The sequence below is a fragment of the Saccopteryx leptura genome, chromosome 2 (genome assembly GCF_036850995.1).
Source record: "Saccopteryx leptura isolate mSacLep1 chromosome 2, mSacLep1_pri_phased_curated, whole genome shotgun sequence".
Classification (NCBI taxonomy): domain Eukaryota; kingdom Metazoa; phylum Chordata; class Mammalia; order Chiroptera; family Emballonuridae; genus Saccopteryx; species Saccopteryx leptura.
This window is the reverse complement of record NC_089504.1, coordinates 226,627,691-226,647,233: the sequence shown is the minus strand read 5'-3', so window position 1 is coordinate 226,647,233 and position 19,543 is coordinate 226,627,691. Positions and strand designations below refer to the sequence as shown.

General features: G+C 43.8%; 1 protein-coding gene across 7 annotated transcripts in view; it reads right to left on the bottom strand.

The window, feature by feature from the left end:
• TIAM1 (TIAM Rac1 associated GEF 1) overlaps positions 1–19,543 on the bottom strand; it is a 315,885-nt gene that overhangs the window by 110,606 nt on the left and 185,736 nt on the right. For all 7 annotated transcript variants that reach the window (XM_066370374.1, XM_066370373.1, XM_066370370.1 and 4 more), the window contains one exon: positions 17,766–17,938. The gene's annotated coding sequence lies outside the window, so the exon portion shown is untranslated. The remainder of the gene's footprint in view (positions 1–17,765; positions 17,939–19,543) is intronic.

Sequence of the window (19,543 nt, the reverse complement as noted above, 5' to 3'; positions counted from 1 at the left end):
CACCCTGTATGCACCTGACAGGTACTTGGACTCCTACATGGTGGCAGGTGACAACCAGCATCTGAGATGACCCCCCGGGGAAGTGAAACAGCATAAGCTGGATCAGGAGGGCATCACACTGTCCTTGCCCAGAGGGCAGCTGCCCATCTGGCCCACAGGGTTGGCTCTCCCAGGCTGGCAGCCCTGTCTTCCTCCTGTAGGTATTTCATTACACTCCTACTCTCAAACTGAAGTCGGCTGGCTCATGAGTGATCCTCTCTTTGGAATTATGTATTTTAGAAATCAAACTCAGGGGTGCATTTGATTGTCCTCTGCCCCCCTGCCTCCTAATGGTTCTTGTGCTGCACTCAGACTCCACCTACACTTCGCAATCAATCAAAAGGGAAAATACCTCAAGACATAAGTCTGCTGAACTCATCCTTATAAATCAAAGCCAACATAGAAGAGGGCTTTCACCTTTAATTCCACAGCATTCTGAAAACCTTGTTTGGAGGTGGGACGTGGGACATGGGCAGGAAAAAACAGAAACCCTGCTCCCTGCTGAGCGGAGACTAATTGGTTTCGTTCTGGGAGCAGATCCAACCTGCAAACATTCATCTGGTAGTATGCTGCCCCGCACACGGAAATTCACACTGCAAGACCTCCTAATGTCATGCAGCCTTTTGGGGAGACTTGGGTTAAGGCAAGTCCCTCCTAAACATGTTTCCAGCATCTCCCATTGACCTGAGGACAGGTCCTCACAGTGGGAAACAGAAAAAGTCTTCAAAGTTCAATAATCGTGAATCTATACAGCCTCTTCTTGCTCGGCAACAAGGTGTCCCCACACCACTCGACTTGTAGACACACAGGAGGATGGCGAGAAAGAAAAGGAGGAAACAGTGGAGGGGTAGGTCCCTGAGCTGATCCCATCCCCTATACCAGAGGCCCCCAAACTTTTTACACAGGGGGCCAGTTCACTGTCCCTCAGACCGTTGGAGGGCCAGACTATAAAAACAAATATGAACAAATCCCTATGCACACTGCACATATCTTATTTTAAAGTAAAAAAACAAAACGGGAATACAATATTTAAAATAAAGAACAAGTAAATTTAAATCAACAAACTGACCAGTATTTCAATGGGAACTATGCTCCTCTCACTGACTACCAATGAAAGAAGTGCCCCTTCCGAAAGTGCGGCGGGGGCGGATAAATGGCCTCAGGGGCCGCATGTGGCCCGTGGGCCGTAGTTTGGGGACCCCTGCCCTACACAGTTCGGATATCATGCACTGAGCACGGGCAATGTTCTAGAGGCCAGACACTCAGCAGTGGTCAGGAGGCACGTTCCTCACTCTCACACACACGACACTCCCGCAGGGAAGGCACCTGGTGCACAGAAAAGTGACAGGCACCAGAGCAAACCAGATGGAGTCGCTGTGACCGTTAAGGACAGTTTGAAACACCCCGGAACAGAATCCACCTCCACAATGACCGGAAATCCCTCTATAACCCCACTGCTCAGCCTAAAAGGTGGCTTTGACTCTAACAAACACATCTTTACTGAAATGGAACTGTGGGAACAGGAAGGGGAAGCTCCCACTTAATGTCCTGTTGGGTCCGTAACTCAGACCCGGCGCCTGAGCTCTTCCCACACTGGAATGTCCCCTTCCAGTTTCCACAGCACGGGACCCTCAGAGGACGGTCCAGCACAGAGACGCCCCTTTTCACTAGTGGCCAGGACATGTCAAAGCCACAGGTTCATGCTTCTCTGGCTGATGTTTTTAAGAAGCAAGAAAAAAAGACAGGAGTGACGTCACGGAAATGGCGCCGTGAGCAGCGCGTCCGACAGATCTCCCCAAAATCTCAACAAATTTATCAACTAGAAACAGAAAAATTTATCCTCGGAGCATTCCGGAGTTCCACACAAACTGAAAGCGAAAGGACAGTTATCACTTGAATCTGAGAGACGAGGGTGTGGAGGAAGCTAACTACCGCAGGGACGTTCATTCAAGCCGCGGAGGGAGTGCACGTGTAATGAGTCGGCCCACACTCAGGGAGCGGCAGCCTAAGCGCTGCGAGCAGCCGCCGGCGCGCGCCTGGTGCCGAGGTCCGGTCGCAGAGTGAGCACCGCTAGCATCCCCAGCGGCCCGCGCACTGCGAGTGAGAGTCCCCAGCCACCGGTGCCCGGAGCACCCCATTCGCGCGCGTGCCCTGGGCGTCCCACGCACCCAGAGCGCCCTACTGGCCCGCACACCCAGGATGCCCCATTATCCTGCGCCCGGTGCGCCCCAGCCACCAGTGGCGGGGCGAGCGGGAGAGGCGCCAGGGTGGTCTTTCCTACTTGGGAGATTCTCTCCGTGGGCGGGGCACCTCACCCAGCCATTCAAGCTAACAATCAAGTGTTGGGGCAGGGGCGTGCGGGCAGCCTGAAATACCTTCGGGAGCACAGCTGCGGACCCAATCACTGAAATTAGCTTAACCCACGAAATCTGCGCACCCACAGGGCTCTAATTGATAAGACCTCTCTCAGTTCAGCGATTCAAGACAAGAGGCGTGATATTTTTTAGTGCCTCTCGCTAAAGGGGCGGGGGCAACTTCTGATTGACAGAGCCTCCATATTCAGGGATAAACGCTAACAAGAGGGACTTGGCAGATAATAAGATCTATACTACACTAGTCGCAAGCAGAGACTAGTGCCTCTTCTTCCCAGCCAAAACAGGCTACAAAGTGTGGAAAGCCTGGGTTGAGTGGTCCAACTGAATGATAGGCGCTGAACAGTCACCTTGACAACAATTGACTCCCACCCCCGCCTGATTACGCTGGAGGCTCTGACTGCCAGAGCCTTTACCAAAGCCTTGCGCTTAGTGGGGATAGAGTGGGGATTTCCTAGCTCTTTGAGCCTCTTACTCCTCAGGCAGAAGCAGTGGCAGCCTCATAGCTGGATCACCAGGCTGCTAATTCAGGAAGGGGGGACTAGGAGAGAGACTCCAAGAAAGCAAACTCTCTCATTGTTGGACCCTGCAAACGCCAACAAGCCTTGACTACCAGCAAGACTAAAGCCAATTATGTGACATTGCCATAGAATCCCATCAACTGCAAATCCCTACCTAAGCATGACACAGGGGCAGAGCCTGGGGTACAGAGTCACCGACCAGGAAGAGGGAGAGAAAAGGAAAAGGAAGAAGTTAACCTCTCAAAATCAAGAAAACTCCACAGACATTACAACTTGATCCACTAATTTTTTTGTTGTTGTTGTTTGTTTCTTCTATCTTATTGCCTTTATTATTATTATTTCTATTTCCTCCACCTCGGTCCTTTTATTCTCTGCCCATCTTATGCTTCCCTTTTCTTGAACTACACTACCCATGAGTGTTACATTTTATTTCTTTTCTTCATCCTCACTCTCCTTTAAGGTTACACTCCAAAACACTTAACTCTCACTCTCTCCTCTTTTCTTTTTTTTTGTTTTGCTTTATTTTGTTTTCTTTCTCTTCCTTGTTTTTCTTCCTTCGTTTTTCTCTTTTTCTTATTTTTTCCTTTCTATTCATTTCTTCTTTTCTCGTTTTACTTTTCCTCCCATTTAATCCTCAATCACGAACAAATTATTTAATTTGAGACTCAAGTTTTTTGGGGTTTTTTTTTTTCTTTTTCACTTTTGTTTTTGTTTTTTTTGTTTGTTTGTTTATTTTTGTGGCATTTTGGGTACTTTTTACGTTGCTTTTTAACTCACTAGCATTCCTCCCAACCCAAGGTCTCCATTGTATTTAGTCTTCGCTCCACTTAATACAACAGATTTTTACTTATTATTTTTAATTTTTTTCTTCTTTATTATTCTTTTTTTTTCTCCTTTTTTCTGGTTCCCTCTTATCCCTCTCATTATATCTCTTAGTCAACCATCACTTACAAGTAAATCATCTTATGCTTGTCTAAGATTTTCTTCTTTTTTTTTTTTTTTTTTTTTTTTTTTTTTTTTTTTTTTGCATTTAGTAGGTCCCTACTCCCTTTTTTTGCCCCTTGAACTCTTCACCCCAAATCAAGCCCTCCATTATAGGCAGTTTTTGTCCCATTTAGCATAATATAATTCACAGGTCATCACGATATTTCCCTGAGGAGGGGAGAGGAAGGAAGGAGAAGAAAGAAAAAAGGGGGAAATAATAAATTATTACTTTTTTTTTGTGGGGTGTTTTACCTTTTTTTTTTTTTTTTTTTTTTTACTTTTTACTCTTTATTAATTCTAATTAGTGCTATCAACAAGACCACCCTCAGGTGCCAATAAGAAAGAGGAAATCGAATATTATGGATACAAAAGATAGAGAGGTAACACAAATAGATGTGGAAAAATCTATGGAGAAAAGACTTAACATATTGGAAGCCTTGGAGCTAAATGACAGAGAATTTAAAATAGAAATCTTAAAAATACTCAGAGATATACAAGAAAACACAGAAAGGCAATTTAGGGAGATCAGAAAACAACTCAACGAACACAAAGAATATATTACCAAGGAAATTGAAACTATAAAAACAAATCAAACAGAAATGAAAAACTCAATTCATGAGCTGAAAAACGAGGTAACAAGCTTAGCTAACAGAACAGCCCAGATAGAAGATAGGATTAGTGAAATAGAAGAGAAGCAACTTGAGGCACAACAGAGAGAAGAAGAAAGAGACTCAAAAATAATAAAAAACGAGAAAGCCCTACAGGTATTGTCTGACTCCATCAGAAAGAATAACATAAGAATAATAGGTATATCAGAGGGAGAAGAGAAAGAAAATGGAATGGAGAATATACTCAAACAAATAATAGACGAGAACTTCCCAAGCCTGTGGAAAGAACTAAAGCCTCAAATTCAAGAAGCAAACAGAACACCGAGTTTTCTTAACCCCAACAAACCCACTCCAAGGCACATCATAATAAAGATGACACAAACCAATGACAAAGAAAAAATTCTCAAGGCAGCCAGGGAAAAGAAGAGTACAACATATAAAGGAAGGCCTATTAGATTATCATCAGATTTCTCAGCAGAAACTCTACAAGCTAGAAGAGAGTGGACCCCAATATTTAAAGCCCTGAAAGAGAGGAACTTTCAGCCAAGAATACTATACCCATCAAAGCTATCCTTCAAGTACGAAGGAGATATAAAAACATTCACAAATACAGAAAAGATGAGAGAATTTATCAGCAGAAAGCCCCACTCCAGGAAATACTAAAGGGGGTTTTCCAACCAGATTCAAAGAACAAAAGAAAACAAAACCACAAATAACAGCTCTACCAAGAACACAATAAAACCAAACTTAAACTGTGACAACAAAAGAAAAAAAAGGGGGGGGAGAGGATGAAGATTAACAGTAGCAAAGGACGATGAACTGCAGAAATACTCATAAGATAGGGTACTACAATGAATATGGTAGGTACCCTTTTCATTACTTAATGGTAACCACCCTTGAAAAAACCACCACAAAAACACTTGACTTTAAAAAGGTAGGAACAGAGGAAAGAAGTATGGAACACAAACAAACAAAAACAAATGATAGAAAAACAAAAGAGAAGAATCAAACAAGATACAAAACTAACAGAAAGCAATTTATAAAATGGCAGTAGGGAACCCACAAGTGTCAATAATTACACTAAATGTAAATGGATTAAACTTACCAATAAAAAGACACAGAGTAGCAGAATGGATTAAAAAAGAAAATCCAACTATATGCTGCCTACAAGAAACACATCTAAGCAACAAGGATAAAAACAAATTCAAAGTGAAAGGCTGGAAAACAATACTCCAAGCAAACAACACCCAAAAAAAAGCAGGTGTAGCAATACTCATATCTAATAATGCTGACTACAAGACAGAAAAAGTACTCAGAGACAAAAATGGTCATTTCATAATGATTAAGGGGAAGTTGAATCAAGAAGACATAACAATCCTTAATATATATGCACCAAACCAAGGAGCACCAAAATATATAAGACAGCTACTTATTGACCTTAAAACAAAAACTAACAAAAATACAATCATACTTGGAGACCTCAATACACCGCTGACGGCTCTAGATCGGTCATCCAAACAGAGAATCAATAAAGATATAGTGGCCTTAAACGAAATACTAGAACACCTGGATATGATAGACATCTACAGGACACTTCATCACAAAGCGACAGAGTATACATTTTTCTCTAGTGTACATGGAACATTCTCAAGAATTGACCATATGTTGGGCCACAAAGACAATATCAGCAAATTTAGAAAAATTGAAATTGTACCAAGCATATTCTCTGATCATAAAGCCTTGAAACTAGAATTCAACTGCAAAAAAGAGGTAAAAATAACCCACAAAAATGTGGAAACTAAACAACATACTTCTAAAAAATGAATGGGTCAAAGAAGAAATAAGCACAGAGATCAAAAGATATATACAGACAAATGAAAATGACAATACGACATATCAGAATCTCTGGGATGCAGCAAAAGCAGTAATAAGAGGAAAGTTCATATCACTTCAGGCCTATATGAACAAACAAGAGAGAACCCAAGTAAACCACTTAACTTCACACCTTAAGGAACTAGAAAAAGAAGAACAAAGACAACCCAAAACCAGCCAAAGAAAGGAGATAATAAAAATCAGAGCAGAAATAAATGAAATAGAGAACAGAAAAACTATAGAAAAAATCCATAAAACAAGGAGCTGGTTCTTTGAAAAGATCAACAAAATTGACAAACCCTTGGCAAGACTCACCAAGGAAAAAAGGCACAGGACTCAAATAAATAAAATCCAAAATGAAAGAGGAGAGATCACCACAGACATCATAGATATACAAAGAATTATTGTAGAATACTATGAAAAATTATATGCCACCAAATACAACAATCTAGAAGAAATGGATAAATTCCTAGAACAATACAACCTTCCTAGACTGAGTCATGAAGAAGCAGAAAGCCTAAACAGACCAATCAGCAGGGAGGAAATAGAAAAATTAAAAACCTCCTCAAAAATAAAAGTCCAGGCCCAGACGGTTATACTAGTGAATTCTATCAAACATTCAAAGAAGACTTGGTTCCTATTCTACTCAAAGTCTTCCAAAAAATTGAAGAAGAAGCAATACTTCCAAACACATTTTATGAGGCCAACATAACCCTCATACCAAAACCTGGCAAGGATGGCACAAAGAAAGAAAACTACAGAACCAATATCTCTAATGAATACAGATGCTAAAATACTAAACAAAATACTGGCAAACCGAATACAACATATTAAAAAAATAATACATCATGATCAAGTGGGATTCATCCCAGAATCTCAAGGATGGTTCAACATACGCAAAACGGTTAACGTAATACACCATATCAACAAAACAAAGAACAAAAACCACATGATCTTATCAATAGATGCAGAAAAGACTTTTGATAAAATACAACACAATTTTATGTTTAAGACTCTCAACAAAATGGGTATAGAAGGAAAATATCTCAACATGATAAAGGCCATATATGATAAACCATCAGCCAACATCATATTAAACGGCATAAAACTGAGGACTTTCTACCTTAAATCAGGAACAAGACAGGGTTGTCCACTCTCTCCACTCTTATTTAACGTGGTGCTAGAAGTTCTGGCCAGAGCAATCAGACAAGACAAAGAAATAAAAGGCATCCATATCGGAAAAGAAGAAGTAAAGGTATCACTTTTTGCTGATGATATGATCCTATACATCAAAAACCCAAAGGACTCCACAAAAAGATTATTAGAACAATAAACCAATACAGTAAGGTCGCAGGATACAAAATTAACATACAAAAGTCCATAGCCTTTCTATATGCCAACAATGAAATATTAGAAAACAAACTCAAAAGAATAATCCCCTTCACGATTGCAACAAAAAAAATAAAATACCTAGGAATAAACATAACAAAGAATGTAAAGGACCTATATAACAAAAACTACAAGGCATTATTAAGAGAAATAGAAAAAGACACAATGAGATGGAAAAATATTCCTTGTTCTTGGATAGGAAGAATAAATATAATTAAAATGGCCATATTACCCAAAGCAATATATAAATTTAATGCAATTCTCATCAAAATTCCTATGACATTTTTTAAAGAAATGGAACAAAAAATCATCAGATTTATATGGAACTATAAAAAACCCCGAATAGCCAAAACAATCCTAAGGAAAAAGAATGAAGCTGGGGGCATTACAATACCTGACTTTAAACTATATTATAGGGCCACGATAATCAAAACAGCATGGTATTGGCAGAAAAATAGACACTCAGACCAATGGAACAGAATAGAAAGCCCAGAAATAAAACCACATATATATGGTCAAATAATCTTTGATAAAGGGGCCAACAACACACAATGGAGAAAAGAAAGCCTCTTCAACAAATGGTGTTGGGAAAACTGGAAAGCCACATGCAAAAGAATGAAACTCGACTACAGCCTGTCCCCGTGTACTAAAATTAATTCAAAATGGATCAAAGACCTAAATATAAGACCTGAAACAATAAAGTACATAGAAGAAGACATAGGTACTAAACTCATGGACCTGGGTTTTAAAGAACATTTTATGAACTTGACTCCAATGGCAAGAGAAGTGAAGGCATAGATAAATGAATGGGACTACATCAGAATAAAAAGTTTTTGCTCAGCAAGAGAAACTGATATCAAAATAAACAGACAGCCAACTAAATGGGAAATGTTATTTTCAAACAACAGCTCAGATAAGGGCCTAATATCCAAAATTTACAAAGAACTCATAAAATTCAACAACAAACAAACAAACAATCCAATAAAAAAATGGGAAGAGGACATGAACAGACACTTCTCCCAGGAAGAGATACAAATGGCCAACAGATATATGAAAAGATGCTCAGCTTCATTAGTTATTAGAGAAATGCAATCAAAACTACAATGAGATGCCACCTCACCCCTGTTAGATTAGCTATTATCAACAAGACGGGTAATAGCAAATGTTGAAGAGGCTGCGGAGAAAAGGGAACTCTCATCCACTGTTGGTGGGACTGTAAAGTAGTACAACCATTATGGAGGAAAGTATGGTGGTTCCTCAAAAAACTGCAAATAGAACTACCTTATGACCCAGCAATCCCTGTACTGGGTATATACCCCAAAACCTCAGAAACATTGATACGTAAAGACACATGTAGCCCCATGTTCATTGCAGCACTGTTCACAGTGGCCAAGACATGGAAACAACCAAAAAGCCCTTCAATAGAAGACTGGATAAAGAAGATGTGGCACATATACACTATGGAATACTACTCAGCCATAAGAAATGATGACATCAGATCATTTACAGCAAAATGGTGGGATCTTGATAACATTATACGGAGTGAAATAAGTGAATCAGAAAAAAACAAGAACTACATGATTCCATACATTGGTGGAACATAAAAACGAGACTAAGAGACATGGACAAGAGTGTGGTGGTTACCAGGGGTGGGGGGAGGGAGGACATAGGAGGGAGGTATGGAGAGAGGGGGAGGGGGAGGGGCACAGAGAACTAGATAGAGGGTGACAGAGGACAATCTGACTATGGGCGAGGGGTATGCAACATAATTTAATGACAAAATAACCTAGACATGTTTTCTTTGAATATATGTACCCTGATTTATTAATGTCATCCCATTAACATTAATAAAAATTTATTAAAAAAAAAGAAAAAAAGACAGAAACTATATTCAGTAGAGGGGACGCAAAAAGGTGAACTGGCCACATGTGACCATATATGATGTCACCTTTATTCCTAAGAATATAATGGGCTACATATCATGTAAGGAAAGTAAATAAATAAAATGAGCACTTCAGTAACACTGATGGCCATGACCAACTACCTAGAATTCTTGATTTTTTTAGGTATACATTAAGATACCTGGATGTGTCTATATATATGTTTTGCCAATAAATAATGAGAAGCTTAAAACAATTAGAATAACTGTTAGCCAACAGTTTGAAGAACTGCATAACCTGACCTGTGGTGGCACAGTGGATAAAACATCAACCTGGAACACTAAGGTCGCTGGTTCAAAACCCTGGGCTTGCCCGGTCAAGGTACATGTGGGAAGCAACCACTATGAGTTGCTCTTTCTCGCTCTCTTTCTCTCTAAAAAATCAATTTGAAGAACTGCATAGATTTAAATTTAAAACGGGGAGCCCTGGCCAGATAGCTCAGCTGGTTAGAGCATCGTCCTGAGACACAGAAGTTGCTAGTTCGATCCCTGCTGAGAGCACATACAGAAACAGATTCATGTTTCTGTCCTTCTCTCTCATCCTCTCTCTAAAATTAGTAAATTTTATAAAGTAATAATAAGTTGAAGTAGGCAAAAGTATTATGGGCAAAGACAGGGATGGGGGGGAGGCTAAAGCACCACCTCACACACACTAGGAGGCGCTCTCCACTGTTATAGGTCAGAAATCTGCAAATACCAACCAACATACTGTCAACAAATTTCCGCTTAGGCTCGTTTCTGCCAACAGCCAGCAGGTCACGCTCAAAGCCTCAGGAGAGGTTTCGTGCCAGAGAAGTCCCCAGCCTCCCGGAGCCACCGCGCCCCATGCACTCCTGGGACAGACAGCGAGAGGAGCCGCAGCTGTAGTAGCACACCCCTCTGTGGGACAGGCAGCGGAGGAGCAGCAGCCCCTCTGTGGGACAGGCAGCGGAGGAGCAGCAGCCCCTCTGTGTGACAGGCAGCGAGAGGAGCAGCAGCCCCTCTGTGGGACAGGCAGCGAGAGGAGCAGCAGCCCCTCTGTGGGACAGGCAGCGAGAGGAGCAGCAGCCCCTCTGTGGGACAGGCAGCGAGAGGAGCAGCAGCCCCTCTGTGGGACAGGCAGTCACGGTGGGGACCGGGCCAGGCTTCTCCTCAGAACGAGAATTTAGAGGTAAACACCAAATCTCCTAAATCCTACCAAGAGAAATCCTCAAGGAGTGACCTCAGCAGAGGCTGCAGGAAGTTGGAAGCAATCAAAGTTGAGAACAATAAGTCCCTCGGATGGCTAGTATACCCCCAAAATCAAAAGCTTTTCCTGAAAAGTCAGTGAGCATCCCCTCCCCCCACCCACCGGAAGGCCCCAAGGTAATGTAAGCATGAAAAGTGAAAACTGTCCGTGGCATACAACAGATACAGTTTCTCCTTTAAGGTTTAAAGGTCAACCCCTGCCCCTAAAGGCCACCCCCAGAGCGGTGATGAGAACACCAGCTACATCCAGCTTCTTAATTTCTCCCTGTCCTCTCCTACTAAGCCTGTCTCATTTACTTTTATTTCAAAAATACAAATTGTAAAAAAGAAAACCAAAAAAAAAACAAAAAACCTGGTTTATATTTTACATTTGCACAAGCCTTGTTTGTCCTGAGAATCTAGAAGCAACTTTGGGGCAGAAAGTGGCTTTGACTTTTTGGTTGCCCCTACAGAGAGACTAGCGTGTTCCACTCGTGATAAGGAGACTAGTGTGTTCTACTCCTGAAAAGAAGACAGACTAGCATGTTCTACTCGTGATAAGGAAATGAGCAAGTTCCACTTGTAACAAGGAGTCATTAAATGTACGAGCAGCTGTGTGACAAGCAGCAGCTCAGTGACCAGCCCCTCACCACAGAGCCACAGAGACACCAGGTGAGAGAGGAGAGGTTGGGGTGCGGGGGGAGTGCAAGCTGACATGCAAAAAAAAAGGGGATAGGGGATGTAAACTGAAAAGAAGAGCATTAATAAAAGGGAATTCGACCTCAAACTAGAAAGCATGACCAGTTTTAAACCCTGAAGGCTCAGGTTCAGACCGTGAGTGAGTTCTGCAGACGGTCAGTGGTTCCAGGCAGTGGGCACGTCCTGGGCAGTGCACAGGAGACAGTGGGCAAGATTTTAGTGTGAGGACAACTCTAGGTATTGAACCCTCAAGCCTGGCTTCTCCTACTTTCTCCTGCATAGTCTAGGGCCTGGCTTCGCCGGTGGCCCCAGGGCCTTTGTGCTCGCTCCTCTCTGCTGGCAGCACAGGCTTCTAGCCTCTACCTGGCTCACCATATCCAGTCCCTGCAGATCTCTTTTTTTTTGAGAGAGAGGAGAGTGAGAGTGAGAGTGAGAGTGAGAGAGAGAGAGAGAGAGAGAGAGAGAGAGAGAAGGGGGAGGGAGGAGCAGGAAGCATCAACTCCTATATGTGCCTTGACCAGGCAAGCCCAGGGTTTTGAACTGGCGACCTCAGCATTTCTAGGTTGATGCTTTATCCACTGCGCCACCACAGGTCAGGCCAGTCCCTGCAGATCTTGCCTCAGATCTCGGGATGGCCTTTCCTGGCATCTCAGTCCCCAGTAACAGCCCCTCCCTTGAGCTCTACACTCTCATCCCTCTTCTCTATCTGCCTTAGCACTTATCACAGTTGTAGGAAACAATTATCTTTTTCATTCTCTTTCCTCCTGCACTAGAGCCTAAGCTGGTCTCATCGGCAGCCATATCCTCCATGCCTAGAGCTCGCTGGGAAGGTAGAGGTGCTCAGTGATCAAAACACAGAAAGAATGAACGGCACTACAAACTTCAATCCAGGGTGTCAGGATCCACCCACCACGATGAAATCTGACAAGGACATTCCCACACTGTGAGCCAGGGGGTGTACATGGAGGTCTACACAGAGCCCAGAGCACTCTGCCCCCAGGGTGCCCTCTGCCCACTCTGCCCCTCCCACTGGGCAGACCTCTGCAGGTCCCCCATTCCTGACCGGTGAGCTAGGTTGAGGGGTACAGCTGCCCTGTTACCTGGGCAAAGAATGAGGCCTTGCGCCTGTCTTACTCATCTTAACCATTCTCGGCATTCCCTTCTTCTTTCTCTTTCTGAAGCTGTCCCCGCAGAGGTTAAGGAAAGGGGTTCGAGGTTGGGAGGGCATCCCTCCCCATAATCAGGGCAGACCTGCTCAGCCCAAGACAGCCCAGAGAAAAGAGGGGCAAAGGGAACAAGTGTCATGATGGGCAGGGGTCATCTACAAGAAGTACAGGGTCAGAATGCCAGGAGGTCCTCAGAGCCAGAGGGGCAGACACAAGAGGGAGCATCCCAAAACCACGATCTCTCTCTGAAAGTGATGCCTTCTATGTGTCCAGGAATCATAATAACTTCCTTTAAAGCACACCAAATTAAACACACAGGGAAAGGGATAAATGTTAAAACTTGACCAACAAGGAAAGACAGTCAAGAGGGTGGTTCACACACACACCAGGCAGGTCACTTTCTCTGGGACAGCTCTTCCGTAGGCTGATGCACCTGCTGAGCCTTCCGTGTAAAACTATACATCCATGTTGGGGAAAAAAAAAGTCAAACTGCTGGCTTCAGGAATATACTATAATTACGCAAGATGCCACCATTATGGGAAACTGGGGAAAGGGTATACTTCCTGTGTATAATTTCCTGTGAATCTAAAATTATTACTGAACAAACAGTTAACATGGGCAGAGCCTTAACTAACTGGAATACTCTGGTTAAATGAGGACTCTTCCAAAGGAAACTCATTTCATAATCCCCTTTAGAGCTAAGAACCATCTACAACAGTATTGTAACATGTCAACAAAGGAGGCGATAAAAAAACAAGCACACACTGGCCAGCACCAGCATCATATGCTCAGGAGACACAGAGCAAATGCAGACCAACAGTCCACAGCACGGGTAAGTGACAGGTGGGGTTGATTAACTGGGGACAGAACTCCAGTCCTCACAGAGCAGGAACAAAACTGACTGGCTAACACCTGTGTCAGTCAAGGGTTCCGTACGACGGCCCCTGCCTCCCACTGAAAAACCCTGGCAACTCTGGACCAAGGAACAATGCAGCCACCTGGGCATTGCGAGGAGCGGGCTAGGGCAGGTGGGTTGCACAAGGGGCTCAAAACCTGAAGAAGGAGCTCGCTGAAGAATGGGTTTCCTGTTTTGGTTTTTATAGTTCTAGTTTCTCTCCCTGCTTTGAAGGGAAGGTGAGCCCCCACTGCAGTTCCCAAGACACACCCTGTCATTCTGTCCAAAGGAACCAGGAGGAGTAGTCCCTGCAGGCCAGCAAAATGGGGGGCCGCAGAGGAAAGCACCGGAGCTGCCTGTGCCTCACGCTGTGTCTGATCCAAGCAGTCCCAGGCTGACCACACTCCAGTGCACACGCCTGGGACCCACCCAGCATGAAAAAGGCTCTGAAAGCTGAATTTATACGTACACCACAGCTGCACCCGGGTGTGTGTGTGTGGCGGCGGGGGGGGGGGGGGGAGTAGACATGTGGGAACACACCCACAGCAGCAGAGGGAAGGCTTTGAGTACTGAATACTAAGTTGACAGGACAGCCGCCATCACAGGAGGTCAGACAGAACTTGTAACCTGAACCTAAGCAGGTGTGCCGCCTGCTGAAATGGCAACAGAGAAAAACCAGCATTCTCCAGATGATTTTAACAGGATCCAGAGTCTCCCCACATACACACCCGTGATTATTCCACAGAACCAAGAAAATCTGACCAGCTCTCAAGGGGAAAGGCAGCCAAGAGACGCCAACCCCAAGGTGACCCAGAAGCTGGAATTCTCAAATGAAGAGTTTCAAAGCAGCTATTACAACTGAGCTCCCTGAGCCACGGTGAACACTCTCACCTGCTTGCAATGTCTATTCCAGGTCACTATGAACATCAATTATTATATGTGAGTAGAGAACCAGATCAAAAGGAAAGGAAAGGTAAAACCCCTCTCTTGTCTAAGACATAACATGTAAGCTGCATTTTTTCATCACATTGCTGTTACATCTTCTCAGTAATGCAAGAGAAAATAGTCACATTAGTAGAAAGCCATCCATGGTCAAGGTCTCCAAGTAGAACAAAGAAAAATACGACTGGTAACTTCAGACTGCTCAGAGAGACGGAGGAAGAGAAAGAAGTTACACGAGAAAATAGGAAGAACTCGTCCCCTCCAGGACAATGGAGGTTCTGATAGCATTGCTATGATCTGGGGGGTTCTGATTCCCTGGGTGAGACTAGGAGGCCAAGCAGCACTCCCCACAGAGGGCAGAATGCCCAGCCTTTCTCTGGAGACCCCCTGGAGACTGGGAAACACCCTCATCCCCAAAGCCCAGCTGGGGGATCAGCCAATCAAAAAGATAATTTTACAATTGGGGTCAAACATCTCTAGAGCAAAACTCTTCTTACTCTCAGGATGTAAAAATGTAAATTTGAAATGCACACCCAAGAGACTAGCTTTGAAGAGATTCAGCTTTTCTTTAAGAATATTACTACTGCCTGACCAGGCAGTGGTGCAGTGGATAGAGCGTCGGACTGGGATGCCGAGGACCCAGGTTCGAGACCCCAAGGTCACCAGTTTGAGCGCGGGCTCATCTGGTTCAAGTAAAAGCTCATCAGCTTGGACCCAAGGTCTCTGGCTCGAGCAAGGGGTTATTCCATCTGCTGAAGGCCCACGGTCAAGGCACATATGAGAAAACAATCAATGAACAACTAAGGTGTCACAACGAAAAACTGATGATTGATGCTTCTCATCTCTCTCTGTTCCTATCTGTCTATCCCTCTCTCTGACTCTCTATCTGTAAAAAAAAAAAAAAAATATTACTACTAGTTCACTGAAACACACATTTTTTTCAATGTCTATTGTATTGATTTCAGAGAGAGACAGGAACATTGAGCTGTTCCTGTATGTGCCCTGACCGGATTGATGATGCTCTACCAGTGGTCGGCAAACTGCGGCTCCAAGCCACATGCGGCTCTTTGACCAGCTTAGGAGTACCCTAATTAAGTTAATAACAATGTACCTACCTATATAGTTTAAGTTTAAAATTTTTGACTCTCAAAAGAAATTTCAATTGTACTGTTGATAGTTGGTTCTGTTGACTAATGAGTTTGCCGACCACTGCTCTAACCAACTGAGCTATCCAGCCAGGGCTAAAAGTCTTAAAAGTAACTATTCTGGATAAAGTGATAAGACGTAATTTTTTCAATTACAGAGGTCTTTGGGTTACAACAGTCTCGACATAATGACATTTCAAGTTTACAACGCTCACTCCTATAAAAACTTTAAAAAAATTGAGACATGAGTGTTTCAGCTTACACCATTAGTGTCGTCCTTATGGACTACGTGAGCAAACTAGTTTGGTTGTGAGTGGCAGAAGAATAGGCAGTAACGTGGCTTATGAGTGAGGGAATTGGTGTTGCCCAGTACCCTTACCTGCACCATTTTGGACTGTTAAAAGAGCAAGTGTTCCGTTTGTGTTAGGCTAGGGTGTGTTTTGACTTACACCAAAATTCAGGTTACATTACGGTCGTATGAACGAAACTGTGTCATAACCCAAGGATCCCTTGTATACCGTTTTTAGTATTTTCTGAAGTTTCTACACTAAACCTGCGACTCATTTTAAGGTTAAGTTAAATACATAAAACATGTAAACATGTCGCAAGTCCCTGGGTGTTTGGGGTTATTGAGGAGAGCAAGGATGTGGGTACAAGGCCCACGCCACAGTGAAGCAGCACCCAACCCAAACTTAAACCAGACAGTTCGGCAAAACTGTCTAAGACACAGGAGACACCGTCCAGCTTGGATGCAGGCACTTGCTCTCCGCTCCAAGGGCACACGGCTTGGCCTCCTCACGTGTGTCTATGGCCAGTCACTTGCTCACTAACATATGTGTCTTGCATTGTACACACCCCTCCCCACTGAATTGTAACTGCCCAGCAGACGGTCTGTTTTACCCGCCACTGTGCTGATCATCTGAATAAATTCAAGTGTCAGCACAGCTATTTGTGATGGGAACGCTCACCACTCAGGTGGCCCTATAACAAGGCCCCTTCAAATCTATAAAACATCGAGCTCACAAGTGGGCCCAAGATGACCCGATTCATACCCTATCCTAGCCAAACGTCAGCTATGACAGCAAGGTTTCTCTGTCATCGCTGAGGGCATCGCGAAAGCCGAGCATGAGGCACTTAACGTATATAAATTATAATTATTAATAATAAAGGTTTCCGCTCCCCTGAGGTATTTAAAAACTTATTAAAATAAACATAACGATTACCCTTCTGTGACTTGAACACCGACCTCCAAAATTGCAGGGAGAAGAATGAAATGTATTTATTTCCAAGTTAAATTTGAACCGAAAAAATCACAAGACAACAGATTGCAAATTTAAAATTAGATTCCAGTGGGAGGTCTTTGCTTTCAGGCCTGTTGTTTCGCTGTCGGGGAAGTGGGGTGGGGGTGCAGAGCTAAGATTAAACTGAGACAAAGTTCTGAAAGTTTCGCTAAAATCATTAAACTCATGAGAAGCGCCCTGTCAGGGCATAGACGCCCCTCATACAAGAGACTGAACAAAAAGTTTTGCAACAAACAGAAGATGACCTTTGATTTTAGAAAGATTATTATTTTGACTGTATTTAACTTTGCTTTCTAAAGATTACCCAAACCATACACAAAAAATATCATTGTTTTGAAGTAAGATTCTTGAAGCTCTCTTGGCCTTTCAAACGTAATCCTATATAAAGACGGTGAAGCTTGGGGATAAACTGACGAGATCCTGAGGGCAATTCACAGGAGAAAGGAGATTTCACAGGTACTTGATTTTTTTTTCCTTTTCTTTTAAGTTTTAATGCTCATGTTTTTGAATTGTTCAGTGGGTGTAACCCTAATCCGAAGAAGTGATTCTAAATCCTTGTTCCCATGCACTAACACACAATGCAGCAATTCCAGTTACACTAAAGCGCAACCGACCCACCACCTTGGAGGCATTTCCATGAACACGCACCATCTTCATGGGCACACACACACACACACACACACTTACCTCACAAGGCAGCAGTAGTTCCCAGCCCAACTTGCCCCAAGAGCACTGTGGCATTTAGATTCTGAGGTGGGAGGTGGGGTCGGGAGGAACAGTTGACTGGGCTGGGAAGTGTCTCAGCACCTGCGCTGGGGACAGCCGTCAGCCGTCAGCGTCTACAAGGAGGCGCCCAAAACCTGGAGGGGGGCAGAGCAGAGGAAAGGAAGGGTCAGCCAGAACTCAGGACATGCGCATTTTTCATCAGTACTTCAACATCCACTGTGGGCGTAACACTGAACCCCTGATGAAACAACGCCACATCCAGCTACAAGTAGAAAAAGACACGCGTGATCAGATAAAAAAATATACACAAGCACATTTCTCTTCAGAGTAATAACAGCCCTACAAACTAAGTCATCGTGTCATTTTAACCTCTTCCTAGGTGAAGGGGCCAGATGACAGAACTGGGTCACTGTGCAGCGACGTCCATGGTCTCCGCTTCATCTTCAAAAGGTCTCCACAAACAGAGACAGAGGATATGGAAGGTGGGCATCTCGGTTGTTCCAAAGTAGAGCTACCTACATTCCTAACAGAAGTTGAAGGCGAGGCTGAAAACCAGTTAAACAGAAGACCCACAGGAATGCAGACTTTCCGCATACGTGTGTTCTCAAACTGCCAGTCCTCAACCTCAGAGGACACTCATGAAAGCGCACAGAGAAGAATTTAGGTAAAATATCCAAACTGTTACTTAGCCCAGTAAATAAACTAGCAAGGACAGCTCCAAAAACAAGCCATTTTAATCATCTTTTTTTTAAGCCTGCCCTCTGTGGTGACATTGCAAACACTGAGGGGGGACAAACATGTGAGGGTCCCTCCTGCTGGCCCTTCCTCCGTGGGGCTGCCCTTGTGGTAACAGTCACTCTGAGCAGGGACACAGAGAACACTGTCCCCTTTGTGGAAGGTGGCCACACACAGGCAGTAAATAAGTTATACGTCCATAGAGCACAAAATAAGCGAAGTCACTGTTCTTCTTTCTCATCTTGGAAAACGTGCTATTTAACGGTGAAGTGTGTGACTCAGGTCTGCAAGGGTGGAGTGTGACTTCTCAGCAGTACCCCATGATTACCCCAAAATACATGCCCTTCTATAACCCACACACACACTGCTGCCCTGTTCGCTCCCTTTCCTTGGGCATCTACCGCCCTAAATGGCTCTCTCCAAATTTTCAGATTTCCATAGCAGTCCCTGAATTGCTGATGAACTGGCAGAAATTAATAAGCAACAGCCCATTTGTACTGACATAGACTCCTGACCATGCCAGCTGCCAATAATCTGCAAGGCTGAGTCTTGCTGGCAAACAGGCCAGTGGCCGGCCCCCTTCCACCTGTACAGTGGAGGCTGAGGATGCATTTTCTGCCCACAATCTATCTATCAGAACTAAACATTTTCTCTACCTGCATCCTTCCTGTCCCTGATCAGAAAGCTACACGGAGCAGGAGGCAAACGGCGTGATTTGTGAAACATGAAGGACAAACAAAACTGAATCTATTTGCTATCATTTTTTTTCTTGGTAGAAAACCTTCTCCACAATCTCACTGTGGCACTACTGACCATGATGCCTCACCACTGTCCCGCCGTGGGCAGGCCCACCAAGGTTGCAATGTGCCAACAAATAACTCGTGCCGCCTGGTGACCCTAAGTCACGGCAACTCAAGAACTACCAGGATTCCAGGTTGTCCTCATGAGCTGCCAAGAATTCAGTGTCAGTGGGAGGCAGCCACACACCTTGGTCAGCACTGCAG